General features: G+C 38.0%; 1 long non-coding RNA gene across 1 annotated transcript in view; it reads left to right on the top strand.

The window, feature by feature from the left end:
- The window catches only part of LOC134483521 (uncharacterized), a 39,508-nt gene extending 23,747 nt beyond the window's left edge, over nucleotides 1–15,761 (top strand). Inside the window, exons 4-5 of the long non-coding RNA XR_010060349.1 lie at nucleotides 3,528–6,522; nucleotides 7,394–15,761. This is a non-coding gene — a long non-coding RNA (uncharacterized LOC134483521). The remainder of the gene's footprint in view (nucleotides 1–3,527; nucleotides 6,523–7,393) is intronic.
- Nucleotides 15,762–21,866: the final 6,105 nt, after the last annotated feature.

The following is a 21,866-nucleotide window of genomic DNA, read 5'->3' as shown; positions in this document are numbered from 1 at the left end:
GAACCTAGATTCCATGTAAGATGATCAAATGCTCTTAAGTGCTGAGCCACCTCTCTAGCACCCCACCCAGTGGTGTTTGATTGATTGCTTGTTTTAATCCAAATCAAATGCTAGATCATCAACATGCCTGTGGTAGTTTCTACTTTTATTCATGTTTAAATGTTGAGGTTCCATGGGTTGAAATTTGTACACATACTGAAACCCAGAGATGAATAAACATAAAAACTTTCCCTTGATGTCAATCTTGAATTTAGGCAAACCTTTTTGATGTTATTGATCACACAATTGAGAATAGCAGAAATCTTTAAAATAGACAGTTTAGTCAAGAAGATAGAGAATTGAAGCAAAATTAGATAATGAGATATTACATTTGGCTTATTTCCATAATACTGAATCTGTCAAATAATGAAAAAGTTAAGAAATCACTTAGGGAAGATTTAATGAGAATGGCAATGTGTGAATGTGATTTTTTGAGATGACGCAGTCTGTAGAATGATGTGTATGAGCTGGTGGTTTGTTATCTGTATTATGGACCTCAGTTTCCCCATGTATGAATTCATAAAATGAATTTTCATAGTCTGTAAGTCAAAACCCACCTATCTAAATTATTTTATCATTTGTCTCAGGAGCTAATTTCTAGACAAGGAGAATAAAATTCTACTTATTTAAAGAACTAGGGAAGCCATACTCACCTGCATCTCACCATCAGGGAAGCTAGTGAAACAGTTGTTCAAAGTCCATCAACCATGAAGACTGCTCTGTTCTGTTCTTTCGGTGACTTTGGTCAATGTAGGTTCCCCAGATTTCACTGTATTGCTTTCTTGGTTTGCTACTCTTTCTTTGATGTTTTAAGTAAACTGGCATAAGTATTTGCATGTGAGCAAGAATACATGACTTAAGATCCTCGAGAGCTCCTGCAATGTATATTCCCTACCAGGTAGGGAATAGAATCCATGCTACTTTTCTCCTACTAAGTACAATTGATGTTCACCCAGCCAGAAGTCTATGACTCTATTTCAGTACCCATGCTTCTAATCTCTTAGAAGTTTCAGCTGATTTTAACAATATAAATACATATGCATATACATGAATATTTGTATGTATATGCATATATATGTATAATGTATATGTACACAAGGCATATGTATGTGTATATGTATGTGTACATGAGGTATATGATGTATATGCATAGGTAAAGGTATAGGTATAGGTAATAGGTGTAGGTATATGTGAGTGCATATATGTGCACTATATACATCCATATCTACTATATGTGTAAATTTTCATGCATTCTTTTTGTATCACATATATATGTGTTATATGTGTATACATTATATGTATCACATATCTATGTGTGTATATATTATGTATCATGCATATATGTGGAACATTATATATATAATTTTAAATATATGTAATTTTACATATGTAATTTGTATGAATATGCACTGACATTGTCTTACTCAAATGTGTAGGGTCTTCTTCCTCCATTATTACAAATCTTCTTTTACTAGTCCAGGTAAACCTGCTGTCTCAGACATCCTGTCTATAAATTCAGTTTCTAGGGGAACAAACGCACACACAGCTGCGTCCACGCTGCTCTCTGCCCTCCTCCTCTGTGTTCACAGCCCTTGATGGAATTCTACTGAAGCTGTGCTTTCCTTTTGTGTACAGAGCAGAGCTTCCCTCATACATTACAGCATCCAACATGTCTGGACTAGCTGCTTTTCTTTGACAGCCTCCCCTGGTTTTCTCTATGTTGGGAATATTGGGTAGCATTTTCTCTGTTCGGTCTTATATTAAAAGAATGTAAGTGAAGTGCTTACATTCTTCTCTCTGTCTGGCTTTGATCCTTCCATTCAGAATTAATTTTACTGATTCTTTAGATCTTATTGCAAGCATTCTTTTCTGTGAAACACATTTTTCGTAACTACATGAAGTCTGTTAAATGGTCTTATGGTATCATTTCTTTTTGTTCTGTTTAAGTGTTTGGTGTATGTTTGCAGGTGCATAACACCTGTGTTTGTGTGCATGTGGAGGCCATTGATCAGTATTGGTCATCCCTCTCAGTCACTACCCATCCTTATTTTGAGACATGATCTCTCTAGGAATCTGGAACTCACTGAGTCAATTGCTGGTTGGACAGAGTTTCAGAATTCCTTCTGTCTCCTTCCTTCAATGTCAGTATTAAAATTGCCCACTGCTCCACTTAGATTTTACACGAGTGTCGAGGTTCAAACTAAGGTTCTCAGGTTTACCCAAAAGCACATTACAGATTGTGCTCTGTCTCCAGCCCAGCCATTTTTTCATGTGTGCCAAAATAACACTCAGGTCCTGACTCTACTCCTCACGGTGAACTATGCCATATGGGGAAAGTCACCTTCTATGTGGTACAATCTATGCAGGGCTAGACAGGAAGTTGTGATTTCAATAACATGCTACAGAAGCAAATGAAAACAACATAATTAATGACAGACGGGACTCATCTGCTGTGTTTTTCTCTTCACTCGATGGACATCCTCAGTGTGCATACACACACACACACACACACACACACACACACACACACACACACACAAACAATTCATGAACAAGATGCAATAAGTTGCAATAAGTTTGAATACATGGGCATGTGGGAGGGAGGAGAAACAAGGGAAAAATAATGTAATTTAACAATAATTTCCAAAATGGAAGAAATCCTCTTTAAAAGTCCCCTTTGGTTTTCCTACCACATGTCTACGTCTTTAGAAGTTAGGTTATGGACACTATGGTCTAATGTCATCCACAGACTTAAGTCCAGGTTGGACTACTGCATGACTTTTGACAACTTACTTGGTGCTAAAAGGCTATGTGACAGGTATATCAGATTGGACTTCAAAATGTTTATCATACAGGCTAAATCAGTAGATGATAATTGAGCCTACATTTCATAATCACTGAATATGTCCCAGCTCTTGGCACAGATGTGCCTTCTCTGTCTACTGAAAAGCTCAGCTAGACAGAGAGGCTTTTTTTCCTTTTCTTTTCCCTCATAAACACCATTAAACATGACTTTCTCTTTTTAAAACAAAGACAGTGAACTTGGGATTCAGGAGTGCTGTTAGGAAATGAGTACGGGAGAAAGCGAGCCGGCCTGGAAGCCTCTCTCTTCCATTATTCATGCATCATGCACATGAAAGTGAGGAACGAATGGAGAAATCCATTTGTTTACTGGCTGGCTATGAGTCAGATTTTTAAGGCCCTGAGTGGGAGAACACTAATGTACGACACTAACTCACATCCTTCTTTTATATTTTGTACATTTTTTTAACCAACAAAGACTTAATGTTTCTTCAGGATGTTTACAGACAACGTTTTCAGACTATATTGAGGGGGGAGGTGGAGAAAATGCTCAAGAGATAGGGTGAAGGCGAATTTATTCAGACCTGCATAGGACTTAGGAATGAAGAGAAAGATTTTTGTCTCATTTTCTCATCTATTCTATAAATACTGAGTTATAGAAAGCTGACATTGCTCTTGTTTTACAGGTAGCCAACATAGATTAATTCCTTTTTCCTCAGAGAAAACATTGTCCTTACCCACTGGATCTTCTAAAATAAAAATATACCCAAAAGATGCCCCAACATATAACAAGAACACATGCTCCACTATGTTCATATCAGCCATATTTATAATAGCCAGAAGCTGGAAAGAACCCAGATGTCCTTCAGCAGAGGAATGGATACAGAAAATGTGGTACATTTACACAATTGAGTACTATTGAGCTATTAAAACCAAAGACTTCATGACATTCATAGGCAAATGGATGGAACTAAAAAATATCATCCTGAGTGAGGTAACCCAGGCACAAAAGAACACAGATAATATGCAATCACTGATAAGTGGATATTAGCCAAGCTCGGAATGCCCAAGATACAATTCAGAGACCACAAGGAACTCTAGAAGAAGGACAACCAAAATGCAGATTCATCAGATCTTCTTAGAAAAGGGAATGAAATGCTCATAGGAGGAAGTACGAGATACAGAGTTTGGAGCAGGGACTGAAGAAAAGGCCATCCAGAAACTGCCATACCTAAGGATTCATCCCATATACAGTCACCAAACCCAGACAGTACTGCAGATGCCAAGAAGTGCATGCTGACAGGAGCCTGATAGAGCTGTCTCTCAGAGGCTCTGTCAGAGCCTGACAAATACAGAAGTAGATGCTCACAGCCAACCATTGGACTGACCATGGATCCCCAATGGAGGAGTTAGAGAAAGGACTGAAGGAGCTGAAGGGGTTTGCAACCCAATAGGAAGAACACAGTATCAACCAACAAGACTGCCCTCCCCCCAATCCCCAGAGCTCCCAGGGACTAAAGCACCAACCAAAGACTACACATGGAGGGACCATGGCTCCAATAGCATATGTAGCAGAGGATGGACTTGTAGGGTATCAATGGAAGAAGAGGTCCTTGGTCCTGTCAAGGTTTGATACCCCATTATAGGACAATGCCAGGGCAGGGAGACAGGAGTGGGTGGGTGGGTAGGTGGCAGAGCATCCTGATAGAAGGAGGGGGAGGAAGGATGAGATGGGGAGGGAGGATGAGATAGGGGGTTTGCAGAGAGAAAACCAGAAAAGGGGATGGCATTTGAAGTGTAAAGAGAATATCCAATAAAAGAAAAGAAAAGAGAAAATATGAAAAAAATCCTGTACTTGAAAAAACCATTTTCTGCAGAGTTATCTGCACACATTTCCTCATTTAACCCCCCAGTGGATTGACATTACAGTCCGTGGCAGATATTTAACGTTAGACATAGTCTCCAGAGTGAAGGGAGGGATGTGTATGGGCACTTAATCTCAGTTATATTTTTGAAATAATTTTCTTTCCTTCTTGTCTGGCAAACACCTGTATTCTAATATTTATGTCAATTTTGATCTTTTCTAGAGAGCTTTTTCTTACTTCTTCATCTCTCCAAAGGCAAGCTTTGTATGGTTTGTTACTCCAACCTTTAGACAACCTAACATCAACTTGGCATTTAAGATGGTAATTAAGCCTCTCTGCCAGTATAGTTGTTTGTAGCAAGAAGGCAGAACATGAGTCAATAAAATACTTCTAACAGTGTAGAGACAGAGTTTGGTTCTTTAAGGAGGGATCTCCGGAGCAAGCCTTACATTCAGTAATTTACATCTACTCTCAAGTTTTCCGACTTCTTCCCTGACTGTGTTTGCTAGGCACTTTCTGGACTTCACAGTATAATTTTACCCACACTAATTGAGTTTTTCCTGCCCAGATATAATCTATCTCCAAGCCCCCCAGTGTAAGTATAATAGTTATTTGTCTAATTCACTGATGTAACACTATGACCTGGGAAACCTAAAGCAGAATTGGTTTCTTTGGGGCAATGTTTGCTGATGTTTACAGTCTACACAGGCACAGGGGAGGTGGCAGGAGCAAGCATGGAGTAGGGGTGGCAGCTGAGGAATTTCACCTTGAACCACAAATTGCAAGCAGAGATAGTAACGTAGATTTGTCAACTTAAATCCAGCGCTCGGTCACATACTTCTCTCAGCAAGACCAAACCTCTTCTCGACAAAGATACACCATCTGGGGGCCAGGTAAGTATTCAGACGCCTGAGATTTATAGAAAACATCTCATTTAAACCACCTCAGCAAATCTGTATATTCACATAACCAATAATTTTGTCTTACTAATCTTTAAATCTATAGTCCAAGGTCTGACATACAGTTGGTGTTTCTGTTTTCTATCACTCTTGCTTTGTCTACTTTAATTCATTCATTCATACACACACATAAAAACATGGTCTTCATTAGCATTTTTATATAGGAGTATCATTATACTTTGTTCTCATCTCCTTTTTATTGAATTTAGTGTTTTATATTTTAACAACTTTTATTTTCCCACAGATTCATGCACAGTTCTGCTACCATATTTATACCAAATGGAATACTCAAATTTCACCTACAAGTCATTTTCTACCTTCTTTATATTTTTATCACATTGATAATTTATAAGCTTCTTTGCACAACATGGGCGATAAAAGGTATAATGAGAGTGGTTGTTTTTTTTTAAGAGAAAGTTTGCTTGTTAAATGTGGAATGGTTCTTAGCACTTTGCCTTCTTTGCCAACATGATATCCTTAATGTGAGTGAAAGGCATTACTAATGAATGTGCCTCTGTCTGAATGCAATATTAGTATTTTACTTTAGTATTTATTTACTTTAATATAAATTTTCTGTGCATCAGTTCCTGGGCACATGTGTGTAGGGTTACATGCATTTGTAGGACAAACCACAATGCCAGGTGTCTTCTGCACTGAATTTTTCCTTGAGCAGAGTATCTAGCTGAACCTGGAGCTCATTGGTTCCACTAAGATGACTGGGTAGCAGTCCCCAGGGATCTTCTTGTGTCTATCCTTCCCAGGTGCTGGGATGCTTCTCCTGCTTTCAAGATTGTACAGCAAATGATTGATAACTGGGCTAGCTTCCCTATCTAATCTTAATGCAATCTTATATGGAGGTAATCTTTTTGTTTGTTTTTCTTTTAAAGTATTTGCCCGTGTTTTTTTTTTTTTTTTTTTATGTGTGTGTGTGTGTGTGTCTGTCTAGAGGCCAGCAGAATGCATTGGAATCCTTGAAACTGGAGTTATAAACAGTTTTAAGCTGACGCATGGGTACTGGGAAACAAATCTGGGTCCACTGCAAGAGCAACAAGTGTAATTAACTTCTAATTCATCTCCCTAGCCTCTCCGCCTCATTTTAAAATATGCCATTAAAGGGTAAAATATAAAGGAATATGTTTCATAGTTTTTCATAAATGAGTTTTAGTACTGCCAGTGATTCTTCTCCTTTATAGTGCATCTAAACTTTTAAAACATTTACTATTTTTTTGTGGAGGAGAGTTTATTTGTGCCACTATAACTTTACGTTTTTCAAATCATAGTTTAATGATTTTAAGCTCTCGTCTAGCCCAACACCCACCAGAGGTAGTAGAAAAGAAAGGATATGTGGCAGTGGACCAGTTTAGAAATGTTTTTGGGGAGCAAATCCCATCTGCATTGTCAGGAATTAAGCAGATGACTTCACCAGTCAGCAGTCCAGTTTAGTAGTGTTGGGATAGCAGTAGTGGTGGCATGACCTAGCAGGAAGAGCCAGGGGTCATCCCAGTCAGGATGAGTCAGCAGGAGGGACTAGGACCAACAGGAACTCCAGGAAAAGTTCTCAGATGTGCCTCTGTCAGCAAAGAGATTATCAGTAAAGATGTGAGACCAAGTGTTGCACAGCTCTCTGTAGAGCAAGCCAAGCCAAGCCCAGCCAAGCAAAGCAAGCTTCCATCGCTGTCTGTCAAGTGCTATTGATGCACCTTCCAAACATCACGTGTCCTCCCACAGGTCCTGCCTCAGCCTGTCAGCCTTAGCAAAACTCCCTGTGAGTCTCAGCTGACATCACTCTGCCAATCCACCTGAGCCTATGGAAGCAGGAAGAAGCCTTAGTAAACCACCACAAGTTTTTTGGTACATTTTCCTCTATGGAGTCCTGACAAGCAAAGCTCAACTAAGCAATGGAAGGTGGCCCAATACATGTTGTTATTGAAGGATCCCTCATCACATGGCCTTTCATGTGCTTGTTTTCTCAGCACATCCTTTACCTGTGCCAACTTGAGTAAAACATTCCTTCACGTGTTTGCCCCAGAAAAACCCCGTCTAACACAACTGAATTTCCAAAGTTTCCTCAGTCTCCACTTCATGTCAATATAAATCTAGAGGTCACAACTTGGTGGTGTCGTTTCTCTTGTTCAATCTTGTGGGTCCTAGCAATGCAATTCTAGACCTTCACCTTGGTGACAAACACTGATCTGTCTGTCCAGCCTACAGCACAGGTCTCATCTGTTACCAACAGTTAGTAATGCAATAAACAAGTTTATCTGTGACTTACCTAAACTATAACTCGCTCTCACCAAGGATTTGGCTCAGGGGTGGTGAAAATACTGCTTTGTACAAATTTATTTTTGCATAAAGGCAAAACTGGCTCCATTACGTGATGCTGATCTATATTGAGTTTAAATATACATGGTCCCAGTTAAACTGTTCTTAAAAGAATAAAAATAAAATAAAACTTTAAAACACCTGAAAACAAAAATCCATACAAGACTTTCTGTTCCGAAGACTAAAATGCCTCCTTGTGCTCACTTGTTCCCTCCCTTAACTAATGACATCCAAAAACTCATAGTACTAAGGGAGGAGGTGGCTAGGAGTATAGGGATGTTGTTATTAGATCTCCGAAAGAAGGATTCTAATTCATCAAATAAATTTTTATTTGAAAGCTCCTCAGTCTAAAAGTAGACCTAAAAATAACCTTGCCTTAATGTTTAAGTTAATGCTTTTAGCAAACCCTTAGAAGTTATAGCTACCAATAATATAGTTATTCATATTGTAATAAATGCAAATTCATGGTGAATATAATTTATTACCATTAATCCCCATAATAACTCAAAAGAAACTAATACGATTTTTTATTTTAACAAGGGAAATAAATAAGGATGATACACGGTAGCATGTATGCAATTTTTCACTAGATTTATTTATGTATTAGTGTTTGGAGAGGGTGTAGGGCACACCTATGTATCCAATGCTATGATAAAGAGGGATGGATATATTGTATTCGTGAATGAAATTCTAAAAAGTCAAAACCAATTTTTTACCAGTATTAGTGTAGAAATTTATCAGTATTAATTGTTCATGTGCCTGATGGTATAGAGCCTAGTTTGCTTTATGTGCAGATGTTCTGTGAACCCCAAAGCATAGTGATTGTTAAATTTAAGACTATGACCCAATAACACTTAAGTTTTTTAACATCGCTGTAAGAGCAATAGAATGAAGTATTTTGTTGCTTATGTAACTATCTGGTTTTCCTGCTACAGAATAGATACTTATAGAAGCAAATGTATAAGTGAGGCACATTAAACTGCAAAACTATGCATTGCCTGAAATTTAATAAAGGAAAGTCTGTGAACTTTTGTGTTTTTCTTTTCTTTTTTCTTTCTTTTATTTTTTGCTAAACATGTTTCAGAGCATGGCCACTATGACTTTCACATGCTTCACGTCTACCAGTTGTATCCAGCCACGAGTCCATGGGCAACTTGTGATTCCTGTGATAATTTCCAACTACCACAATTGTATTGTAAGCTATGTTCTTTTGTAATACTTCTGACTCACTCATTTGTTTTGTGTGATTCCCCCTCCCCAACCCTAATAGTAAATGTATAATATGTGATGATTCAGAAGGGTCAAAATTGGCTTTAGTAATCATCTACTGCATATTAGGATTGTCATAATCACTTGTGCATACTGTGTGGTACGATCAGAAAGCTAGACTGTTTATATTTACCACTGGGAATATTAGACTGTGGAAATAAGACTTTTCAAAAGGATATAATTAAGTCCAAACATAGTAGTGACAGATTGGTCATTCGGAATGTCTTATCTATTTTTCTATAAAATGCGTATGTTTTCTGCTAAAATCTAATTCCTACATCAGACCATTTGTTTCAGCAGTGACTTCTCTTAAAAGTTTTTATTTTTCTTACACTGCTGACTAAGGAACATCCATAAAAATCACTCTACATTTTGTGTGTACTTTAGGAGAGTGACTGACTCCTGACCATTTATACTACTGGGTTCTGCAGTGACATCCAGTTTCATTACGTTTTGAGCACATTTTCCTTGTGAACACTTTTCAGGGAGTAGATTCATAAGCTCGCTGAGATAGTGGTTCTTCTGGCATTCTCTTAAATGGAAACAGCTGACCAAGATTGCCTTGCCTTGAAGCTCCTTCTCATGCCTTGGAGGGTTAAAGAAACTTAGAATGACTATATATGTGAACTGCTAGGATCAGGTTAAAAATAAGGATGGACATGGGACATGGTGACACCTGGTTTTGACATGAAACAAACGCTAAACATCAAAGGTTAATTTAGATGAGGACTGACTTGGTAAGGTCTATGTCCCATTTGACCCCATAGGACAAAACCAATCCTTTGGCTCATCATGAGAATCACATGCTTCTCTGCTGGTTCCTTCCCTCCTGTGTCAACCGGTCTTAGGGGTTTTCCATCTGCTTCGTAAGTGAAGTGAGAACTCTCCTTTACTCAGATAATGAGACAGGATGTCATAGGTGAGAGAATGCCTCAGAAGATGATTTCACCTTCAGCTGTGCTTTCTGGTCGAGAATAGACTAGCTCATTTCCTGCTTTGTACTAATATCATTAAACATCGTAATTGCAAACCAAGTGACTTCTGGCAGTCACTAATTTCTTACATCAGTTACACATAAAGAGAACAGATGGAAACAGTTGCAACACTCGGAGGCTTCCGTATTTTTCTCTGTTAGCAGGGATAAGCACCCACGGGATTTATGATTTTGATTTCACTACCTTCTGGATTGTATCCAAAGACATCTCCTCTGTGTTACTGCTGAATCAGAGGTATCTTTCATTTGCACAGAAACTTTCTCCAAGGTGAGATAAGGTCAGAACCTCAGGAGAGCTTAACCCAGGGGGGCTTGTTGATGGTTATAGCAATGGTGAACACCTCGCTTTGACTTCATCTGACCTCCTGTATCTCCTGCTGTCTGTTCATAGCCGTTCCTGCATAGTCTATTCTGATGCCCAGTGTCTTTTGATTGTTTTACTTAGAAAGTAAAACAATTCAGCTTGCATTCTCATCTAAGGGAGGCAGAAAGCCTGGGGTGTTTTGGAGAAAAGCTTTTACTTATGTTGTGGAAATCCTGACCAGCATTGAAATGCCAATTTATATCATTGGCTTTGTTTCAAGCATGGGACAGGAGTGCAAAATATTTACTTACCAAGGACAAGATGAGTTATAAAATCTCATGGGCTAGAAAGAAGAAGAATTGAGTAAAAGTAAAAAGTATAATTTGATTTATCTCTGCCCACAGCTCTTAACTGGGGCTGAGGTTAGGATTCCCATTAGTTTTTTCATAGCAGAGAGAATATTGTCTTAGGTTTTTGTGTGCTTATGTGTTGGGAATTATTTTTTTAATTGGATGGGTTTTTTTTGTTTTGTTTTTTTTTTGTTTTTTACATTTTGAATGTTATTCCCTTTCCTGGTTTCCTATCCATAAGCCTCATATCCCATCACCTCCTCCTTCTTGTATAAGGGTGTTCCCCCTCCCTAACCAAATCCCCTGACATTCCCTTGCACTGGGAGATCAAGTGCTTGGCAGGAACAAGGGCTTATACTCCCATTGGTATCGAGCAAGGCAATCTTCTGCTACATATGAAGCTGGAGCCATAGGTCTGTCCATGTGTACTCTTTGAATTGTAGTTTAGTCCCTGGGAACTCTGGGTGATTGGTATTGTTACTCTTTTAGGGTTGCAAACCCCTTCATCTCCTTCAATCCTTTCTCTAACTCCTCCAAGGAGGAACCCATTCTCAGTTCAATGGTTTGCTACTAGCATTCACCTCTGGATTTGACATGCTCTGCCCGAGCTTCTCAGGAGACAGCTATATCAGGATCCTGTCAGCATGCACCTCTTGACTTCACCAATATTGTCTAGTTTTGGTGGAGATATATATATATATCATCCCCAGTAGGGGAGGCTCTGCATGGCCATTCCTTCAGTCTCTACTCCAAACTTTGTCTCCATATTTCCCCATATGAATATTTTTGTTCCCCCTTATAAGAAGGACTGAAGCATCCACAATATGATCATCCTTCTTCTTGAGATTCATGTGGTCTCTGAATTGTATCTTTGGTAATTCGAGCTTTTGGGATAATATCTACCTTTCAGTGAGTGCATACTGAGTGTGTGTGTGTGTGTGTGTGTGTGTGTGTGTGTGTGTGTGTGTGTTGTGATTGGGTTACCTTAATCAGGATGATATTTTCTAGTTCCACACATTTGTGTATGGATTTCATGATGTCATTGTTTTAGATAGTTCAGTAGTTCTCCATTTTGTAGATATAACACATTTTCTGTATCCATTCCTCTGTTGTAGGGCACCTGGGTTCTTTCCAGCTTCTGACTATTAAAATAAGCTGCTATGAACATAGTGGAACATGTATCTTTGCTGTATTTTGGAACATCTTTTGGGTATATGCCCAGGAGTGGTATACCTGGGTCCTCAGGTAGTACAATGTCGAGTTTTCTGAGGAACCTCCACACCGATTTAAGAGTGGAAGTCAAGTATCAGTCTTGCAATCCCCCTAACAATGGAGGAGTGTTCCTCCTTCATCACATCCTCACCAGCATCTGTTTTCACCTAAGTTTTTGATATTACCCATTCTGATTGGTGTTAGATGTAATCTCAGGGTTGTTATGATTTGCATTTCCTTGATGACTAAGGATGTTGAACATTTCTTTAGATACTTCACAGACATTCTATATTCCTCAGCTGAAAATTCTTTGTTTAGCTCTGTACCCCATTTTTAATAGGGTTATTTGGCTCTCTGGAGTCTAACTTCATGAGTTCTTTGTATATATTGGATATTAGCCCTCTATACGATGTAGGATTGGTAAACATCTTTTCCCAATCTGTTGGTTGCCATTTTATCCTAATGACAGTGTCCTTTGCCTTACAAAAGCTTTGCAGTTTTATGAGGTTCCAAATGACAATTCTTGATCTTAGAGAATAAGCCACTGGTGTTATGTTCAGGAAAATTTCCCCAGTGCCCATGTGTTTGAGGCTCTTCCCTAATTTTTCTTCTATTAGTTTGTGTATCTGGTTTTATGTGGAGGTCCTTGATCCACTTGGACTTAAGCTTTGCACAGGTCGATAAAAATGGATCAATTTGCATTCTTCTACATACTGATCTCCAGTTGAACCAGCACCATTTGTCAAAAATTCTATCATTTTTCCAATGGATGGTTTTGACTCTGTAAAAGATAAAGTGACCACATGTGTGTGGGTTCATTTCTGGGTCTTCAGTTCTATTCCACTGATTTTTCTGCCTGTCTCTGAATGAATACCATACAGTTTTTAATCACTATTGATCTGTAATAATGATTGAGGTTAGGGATGGTGATTCCCGGAGAAGTTCTTGTATTGTTAAGTATAGTTTTGCTATTCTGAGTTTTTTGTTATTCCAAATGAATTTGCAAATTGCTCTTTCTATTTCTATGAAGAATTGAGTTGGAATTTTATGGGGACTGCATCTGTAGACTGCTTTTGGCAAAATGGCCACTTTTACTATATTAATCCTGCCAATCCATGAGCATTGGAGGCCTTTCCACCTTCTGAGGTCTTCAATTTCTTTCTTCAGAGACTTTAATTTCTTGTCATACACATCTTCCACTTGCTTGGTTAAAGTTACACAGAGGTATTTTACATTATTTGGGACTATAGGGAATGGTGGCATTTCCCTAATTTCTTTCTCAGCCTGTTTATCCTTTGTGTAAAGGAAGGCTACTGATTTGTTTGAATTAAGTTTATACCCAGACACTTTGCTGAAGTTGTTCATCGGGTTTAGTAGTTCTCTGGTGGAACTTTTGAGGTCATTTAAATATGCTATCTTATCATTTGCAAATAGTGATATTTTGACTTTTTCTTTTCCAATTTGTATCCCTCTGACCTCCCTTCATTGTCTGGTTGCTCTAGCTAGGATTTTGAGTACTATATTGAATAAGTAGAGAGAGGTGGCAGCCTTGTCTAGTCCCTGATTTTAGTGGGTTGCTTCAACTTTCTCTCCATTAAGTTTGATGTTAGCTACTAGTTTGCTGTCTATTGCTATTACTATGTTTAGGTATGGGCCTTGAATTCCTGATCTTTCCAGGACTTTTATCATGAAGTGTTGTTGAATTTTGTCAAATGCTTTCTCAGCATCTAATGACATGATCATGTGGTTCTTATCTTTGAGTTTGCTTATATAGTGGATTATGTTGATGGATTTCTGTCTATTAAACCATCCCTGTATCCCTGAAGCCTACTTAATCCTGATGGATGATCATTTTGATGTGTTCTTGGATTTGGTTTGGAAGAATTTTATTGAGTATTTTTGTGTCAATATTCATAAGGGAAATTGGTCTGAGGTTCTCTTTCTTTGTGGGATCTTTGTGTGGTTTAGGTATAAGAGTAATTGTGGCTTCATAGAAGCAATTTGGTAGTGCTCTGTCTGTTTCTATTATGTGGAATAGTTTGGACAGTATTGGTATGAGATCTTCTATGAAAGTCTGATAGAATTCTGCACCAAACTCATCTGGTCCTGGGCTCTTTTTGGTTGGGAGACTTTTAATAAATGCTTCTATTTCTTTAGGAGTTATGGGAGTGTTTAGATGGTTTATCTGTTCCTGATTTAAGTTTGGTACCTGGTATCTGTCTAGAAAATTGTCCATCTCCTCCAGATTTTCCAGTTTTGTTGAACATAGGGTTTTGTAGTAGGATCTCATGATATTTTTTTTATAAATTTCCTCAGATTCTGTTGTTATGTCTTCCTTTTCATTTTTAATTTTGTTAATTTGGATACACTGTGACCTCTGGTTAGTATGGCTAAGGGTTTATCTATCTTGTTGATTTTCTCAAAGAACCACCTCTTGGTTTTGTTGATTCTTTCTATGGTCCTTTTTGTTTCTACTTGGTTGATTTCAGCCCTGAGTTTGATTACTTCCTGTCTTCTACTCCTCTTGGGTATATTTGCTTCTCTTTGTTCTAGAGCTTTTAAGTGTGCTGTCAAGCTGCTGATGTATGCTCTCTCCTGTTTCTTTTTGCAGGCTCTCAGAGCTGTGAGTTTTCCTCATTGCACTGCTTTCACTGTGTCCCATAAGTTTGGGTCTATTTTTATCTTCATTTTCATTAAATTCTAAGAAGTCTTTAGTTCCTTTCTTTCTCTCTTGACCAAGTTTTCATTGAATAAAGCATTGTTCAACTTCCATGCATATGTGCGGTTTCTGTCATTATTGTTGTTATTGAAGACCATCTTTTGTCTGTGGTGATCTGATATGATATGTGGGAAAATTTCTAACTTCTTGTATCTATTGAGGCCTGTTTTGTGACCAATTATATGCTCAATTTTGGAGTTGGTACCATGAGGTGCTGAGAAGAAGGTGTATCCTATTATTTTAGGATGAAATGTTCTATAAATATCTGTTAAGTCCATTTGGTTCATAACTTCTGTTAGTTTCTCTATGTCTTTGTTTAATCTGTTTCTATGATCTGTCCGTTGATGAGAGTGGGGTGCTAAAATCTCCTATTATTATTGTGTGAGGTGCAATATGTGCTTTGATCTTTAGTAAGGTTTCTTTTATGAATGTAGGTGCCCTTGAATTTGGAGCATAGATATTTAGGATTGAGAATTCATCTTTTCAGGTTTTTCCTTTGAGGAATATAAAGTGTCCTTCCTTATCTTTTTTGATGACTTTTGGTTGAAAGCTGATTTTACTCGAAATTAGAATAGCTACTCCACCTTTTTTGTGGGGACCATTTGCTTGGACACTTGTTTTCCAGCCTTTTACTCTGACGTAGTGTCTGACTTTGTCTATTATGTGTATTTTCTGTATGCAGCAAATGCTGGGTCCTCTTTACATATCCAGTCCGTTAGTCTATGTCTTTTTATTGGGAAATTGAGTCCATTAATGTTGAGAGATATTAAGGAATAGTGATTGTCGCTTCCTGTTGTTTTCATTGTTAGAGGTAGAATTATGTTTGTGTGTCTCTCTTTTGGTTTCATTGCAAGGAGATTATATTCTGGCTTTCTGTATAGCATAGTTTCTCTCCTTGGGTTGGAGTTTTCCATCTATTAACCTTTCTTAGGGCTTGATTTGTAGAAAGATATTATATAAATTTGTTTTTTTAAATGGAATATCTTGGTTTCTCCATCTACGTTAATTGAGAGTTTTGCTGGATATAGTAGCCTGGGCTTGCATTTGTGTTCTCTCAGGGTCTGTTTGACATCTGCCCAGGATCTTCTAGCTTTCATAGCTTCTAGCTTTTCTTCTAGCTTCTGGTGAGAAGTCTGGTATAATTCTTATAGGTCTGCCTTTATATGTCACTTGACCTTTTTCTGTTACTGCTTTTAATATTCTTTCTTTGTTTTGTGCATTTGGTGTTTTGACTATTATGAGATGGGAAGAATTTCTCTTCTTTCCAGTCTATTTGGAGTTCCATAGACTTCTTGTATGTTTATGGGCATCTCATTCTTTTGGTTAAGGAAGTCTTCGTCTATAATTTTGTTGAAGATATTTACTGGTCCTTTAAGTTGGGAGTCTTCACTCTCTTCTATACCTATTATTTTTAGGTTTGATCTTCTCATTGTGTCCTGGATTTCCTGGATGTTTTGGTCTAGGAGCTATTTACATTTTATATTTTATTTGAAGGTTGTGTCAATGCTTTTTATGGTATCTTCTGTGCCTGAAATTCTCTGTTTAATCTCTTGTATTCTGTTTGTGATGCTTGAGACTATGTCTCCTGATCTCTTTCCTAGGTTTTCTATTTCCAGGTTTGTCTCCCTTTGTGCTTTCTTTATTGCTTCTATTTCCATATGTAAGTCCTGGATGTTTTTGTTTAATTCCTTCACCTGTTTGGTTGTGTTTTCCTGTAATTCTTTAAGAGATTTGTGTGTGTGTGTGTGTGTGTGTGTGTGTGTGTGTGTTTCTTCTTTAAAGGCTTCTACTTGTTTACCTGTGTTGTCCTGTATTTCTTTAAGGGAGTTAGTTATATCTTTCTCTAAGTCCTTTATCATCATCATGAGATGTAATTTTAAATCCAAATCTTGCTTTTCAGGTATGTTTGGATATCCAGTGTTTGCTTTGGTGGGAGAACTGGGCTCTGATGATGCCAAGTAATCTTGGTTTCTGTTGCTTAGTTTCTTGTACTTGCCTCTAGCCATTAGGTTGTCTCTGGTGTTAGCTTGTCTTGCTGTCTCTGACAGTGGCTTGACCCTCCTGTAAGCCTGTGTGTTAGCACTCCTGTATTCCTGTTTTTTTTTTTTCACCTATATCTGGAACAGAGAGCTGTGGGACCTGGTCAGCTCTGGGTACAGGCAGAAACTGTCCCAGGCTGCTCCTGAGTTTGTATGTTCAGAAGCCTCCAGGTATGTTGATAGGAGCAGCTTTGGTCTCACCTTTGTTCTCATATGTGTCAGCAGTCCTGATGACTGGCTTTCAGTTCTGGGCAGAGGCAGAAACTGGAAGGGTCCTGCTCCTAAGTTCCTGTGCCCAGAGGGCACAGAGGTCTGTAGGTGGGTTGCTCTTGGGGCAGGAATGTGAGCAGAAATAGTTGTCTCCTCTGAGCTCTCATGATTGTCTGTACTTCTGATAGTTCAGCTCTCTTCCCCCACAGGATTTGGGTACAGAGAGCTGTGAAACCAGTTCAGCTCTGGATACAGACAGAAACTGGAAGTGTCAAGACATTTTTTTTTTCAAGGCTGGCCTCAAACTCAGTCATCTGCCTGCCTCTGAGTGCTAGGACTAAAGGCATGTGCCATCAACAACTGGCTGGTATCCTTCATTCCTTCAATAAAGGATGAACATGATTGTAGCAATGTATCGACAACACATTAAAGTATTTGCTCATTGATTTATGTAATCTTTTCTCTCTCTCTCTCTCTCTCTCTCTCTCTCTCTCTCTCTCTCTCTCTTTCTGTTTGTGAGGCTATAGAATCAGAAAGAAGGTTTCAAATATACTAGGCAAGTACTTTTCTTAATATACTCTATTATTTATTAGTTTTAGCAGAGAAATAAATTAAATAAAGAAATAAATTGTTGATTTATCTAGCATAGGTTAAGAACAACAGCAAAACTCTCCCCTTCATATGATCCTTAAAGCTAGGAGTCATGCATAAAGTTTGCATTTTTTTCTAACATTCCTTAATTCATGCATTATACCTGTTGTCAGGACCAATGAATTTAATTCAATTTCAACTACATATTATAAGATGCAATATAACTTGTAAACATTCTCTTCTCTGTGACAGTTAAACCATCACTCTGTGTTTTTAATAAGTAGATAATTTTGTTTCTAATATAATTTTAATTATATTTTACTTATCTTTTAGGGGTTGCATGTTATAATGAATCTGGGAAGGTCAGAGGACCACTGGTAGATGTTGATTCTATATTTCTACCACTTGAGTCTTGGGGACCCAAGTCAGCATAGAAACCTTTACCCACTGAGCCATTCCACCAGCCTTATAGGCTGACCATTTTGTAAGCCCTACCTTTCCTATAAGATAATTCTCCCTTAACTTTGATCTTCATTTTAAAAGCAATATTTAAATGTTATATAAATAAATATCAATATATCTAGTTATTATCTAGTTATTTCCACCATGTACAAAATTTATTTGAGGAAAATTTTAAAAACATACAGGCCATTCCCTTTTAATGGCTCTGTGAGGCACTGAAGCGTCCTTTATTTTCCTTGTGAAATTTTAGCAAACATTTCATCCCTAACCATGTCATCAAATCACTGAAATGTGACTGTAAAGAAACAGTCAGGATAAAACAGGAAGTTTGGCAACAGTAAGGCACTTAGTGTTTTAGTAGTTTAGATTGAACAACAACAACAACAAATGGATAAAGTATTATGCTTAAGTACTTTAGTATTAAGAATAATATTAAAAATGAAGAAAATCTTTTATTATTTAAGAAACATGTAAATAAATTTACTGTCATATAGTCAAGTATGAGATGATATATTTATTCCTTGAAGAAGAGCTTGGTTAGTCAGTAGCAGAGAAAAGGTAGAGTATACCCAAGATATTTGTTATAAAATATTTACAGTGACTCCAAACCATTGCTTCTTGAAAGGAAGCTCATTACTAGTGGTCTCTAGTCAGTTGAGTCAGGAACCAAAACAAAACATAACAAAACATCATGTGAAAATTAGGACAAACAAATTCACTTGCATCTTGAGAGGTTGTGGTATACAATTTTTTTCAATTTATTCAACAAATTTATTACTTTAGATTTAAGATTGGGTTAAATTATTATGTATTAAAAAGCACATTCATGGGAGGCAAAGTTTAGAACAGAGGCAAAAGGAACATCCATTCAGAGCCTGCCTCACATGTGGCCCATACATATACAGCCACCAAACTAGATAAGATGGATGAAACAAAAAAGTGCTGGCCAACAGGAACTGGATGTAGATCTCTCCTGAGAGACACAGCCAGAATACAGCAAATACATAGGCGAATGCCAGCAGCAAACCACTGAACTGAGAACAGGACCCCTGTTGAAGGGATCAGAGAAAGGACTGAAAGAGCTTGAAGGAGCTTGAGATCCCATATGAACAACAATGCCAACCAACCAGAGCTTCCAGGGACTAAGTCACTACCCAAAGACTATACATGGACTGACCCTGGACTCTGACCTCATAGGTAGCAATGAATAGCCTAGTAAGAGCACCAGTGGAAGGGGAAGCCCTTGGTCCTGCCAAGACTGAACCCCCAGTGAGCATGATTGTTGTAGGGAGGGCGGTAATGGGGGGATGATGGGGAGGGGAACACCCATAGAAATGGGAGGGGGAATAGTAAGGGGGATGTTGGCCTGGAAACTGGGAAAGGAAATAACAATCAATCGAAATGTAAATAAGAAATACCCAAGTTAATAAAGATGAAAAAATAAAAGCACATTCATGAAATAATACCAAACCAACACTGATGAACGTCTTCTCCAATGGAGAGATATAAGCAGAACTACCAGAGAGTGCATTCCAGTGTGTCTCCTTGACTTGAAATCAGGACTGTTTGTAGACAGGAGAGCGGAAGTTGGAGGGAGAGATGGGGAGGAAAGTGTGGTGTAAAAAAAGTGAAGTACAGTAGCATTCATGTATAAAAGTTTCATAAGGAAACATACTGCTTCACATGCTTTCAAAATCTTAATACAAGAAAGAAAGCCATGCAAACAAATTTATTTTATTTTAGGAGACTCAGGTCAGTATGGACAGCTTTTCAGCAGTCTTCACTGAAAGGAACCATTCTTTTTATCATGGGTAGCTTCTAGTGAAACTTAAAATATTAGCATATAACAGCAGATTTTCTGTGCTAATGTTGCCCCCTGACTGATCTACAAATTTTCAAAAAAAAATCATTGGGTTAGAAGAGAATACTTAGGGGAGTAAAGGGAAGGCAGGGTCTTCCCTTATACTGTATTTTCAGTGGGAAAGAAGCTGACACAGATAACTTGGGACTTAGGAATGAGAAGACTAACTGCAACATATGGAGTTAGAGATTTATTCTATAAGTCAGAATCTTTATCAAGACAACCACAAATCAATGTTTATATATAAAATGCATTTTAGTCTATTTTATACCAGATATAGACATAACATGATCTCTATTTTAGTGGATAAAGCCTGCAAGTAAAATAAAACATTTCCCCTCTCACACATGTGTACGAGTGTGTGTGTGTGTGTGTGTGTGTGTGTGTGTGTGTGTGTGTATGTTTACCAGATGGTATCTGCAGAGGTCCGTAGGGCTCGAGCCCACTGAACCAACCAAAGAATTGTGCTTTCTCATTGGGCTGGAGCAGTTTCCAGCAGTGAAAGCTTGAGGAGAGAATTTCTGTTCCCCAATGGATTACAGCTCTATATAGTAGACACTCTCAGATGGCCTTGGAGGAAGTAACTAGTGCTTCATTCTTCCTGGACAGGGTCTTATACATATTTTGGGGGGGGTGTTGGGGTCTAAGAGCAGATGCTTTCTATTGGCTTGGCCTGAGATGTTAGGAATGCCTCACCTGCATGTGGAGGGGCTTTTGACACTGCCCATAAGTGACTGATTGTAATGGTCCTCTCCATAGGGTGTCATGGTCACAGTGCTCCAGTACAGGAACCTGGTTGGGAATAAGTAGATGAAACACCTACTGTCCTCAAATATGAGGGAACCAGGGTTTCTGAATTCACTGAACCTTATCAAGTTTTCTGGCATGGTCCATGATCCACAGCTGTGCATGTCTGTGTGTGTTTGTGTTAAGTGTGTGTGTGTGTGTGTGTGTGTGTGTGTGAGTCTACGTATGTATCTCTCTCTGTGTGTATGTAAAATATATATGCACTCATATATCTCTTTTTTATACTTCTTTTTTATTTTAAGGAGTTGGATCACAGGATGTCAATTAGACGTGACTTTAAAAGTATAAGGTTGTGAATCGAAGGATCAAGGCAGAGTTTGGATTGTGCACACAGACAATTCTTAGAATGAATTCCAGAGAAGTCTTTGCTTATGAAGACCTCAAGGACCTAAATGAGACTTTCATACACTGTGGAGCACAATCTGATTTACTCAGGACTGTTGATGAAGTGCTATTTACACTTTTGCTTATGAAAACTCATAATATTGAATAAGATAATTGGATATCATGATTCTGAATGATAATACACAGATTAATATTTAACTAAAAAATTTTAGGTGCATTAGGAGAGGAGTCATGGTGGCTGGTAGACTAAAGGTATCTGTCACTTCAAATGAAAGGATATCTATGCATATATATCTTTTCATGTAACAGCAATTAATTTTTTAAAGGCCATGTATTTAAGGAAGAGCAAGCAGGGGAACATGGGAAAGTTTAAGGGGAGTTAAGAAAAGGAGGATTGATGTACTTATGCTATCATCTCAAAAATGAAAAGAAATAATTAAAAATCTTGTCATTTGAAAGACCATCTCTATATTTCAAAGTTTCACAGAAAGATTATTAAGTTCAAAACTAGTTTCTTAGCAGAAAAAGGCATATTTCTGATAGAATTACTAGACAAATACAGGGCTTATATTGGGTTGCTTCATCACAGATTGTTTGATCACCAATGCTGGAAATCTAACCCAGGGCACACCATCAATGAAGATCAACCGATTACCTTTCAGGTATAATTGTAGCAATCAAAATAAATTTTTTATGATTTTTTTCCTGAGCCATAG

This window comes from Rattus norvegicus, chromosome 19, assembly GCF_036323735.1.
Source record: "Rattus norvegicus strain BN/NHsdMcwi chromosome 19, GRCr8, whole genome shotgun sequence".
NCBI classification, from domain to species: domain Eukaryota; kingdom Metazoa; phylum Chordata; class Mammalia; order Rodentia; family Muridae; genus Rattus; species Rattus norvegicus.
This window is presented reverse-complemented; position numbering and strand designations above follow the sequence as displayed.